The sequence below is a fragment of the Penaeus monodon genome, chromosome 19, assembly GCF_015228065.2.
Source record: "Penaeus monodon isolate SGIC_2016 chromosome 19, NSTDA_Pmon_1, whole genome shotgun sequence".
Classification (NCBI taxonomy): domain Eukaryota; kingdom Metazoa; phylum Arthropoda; class Malacostraca; order Decapoda; family Penaeidae; genus Penaeus; species Penaeus monodon.
In genome coordinates this window covers 41,122,364-41,122,739 of record NC_051404.1, presented here as the reverse complement: position 1 = coordinate 41,122,739, position 376 = coordinate 41,122,364, and positions in this window count along the sequence as shown.

Here is a 376-nt window from a genome sequence, read left to right as displayed (position 1 = left end):
TGTGTCTGTATGCAACGATCCTCACTGATGCTAACCTTTTTACTTCAAAGATCCCTTAAAGGAGTCTGCGAAGAATCTCCTGGGAGGAGGAAATTGCCGACCGGTCGTTATCGCAGCTCGAAATTCAAATCGGCCGCCAACGATGTAATTGGTCACGTGATTAGCCCAAAGGAATCCGGTCTATGTATTGCGAATGGCTGTCTACGTGACTTCTCATTACTATCGAACTGGTCGTCCGGTCGTTCTCTGCCGTTAATCTGTTCATTAGTTGATTAGGTGGCGTGGCAGTGCGGTTGGTCTGCGTTTGCTGTAATTGCTGGGCTATTGTTTTTGATGAGTGAAGGTATGTAGGTCTATGCTTTGGGGTGGGAAGAAC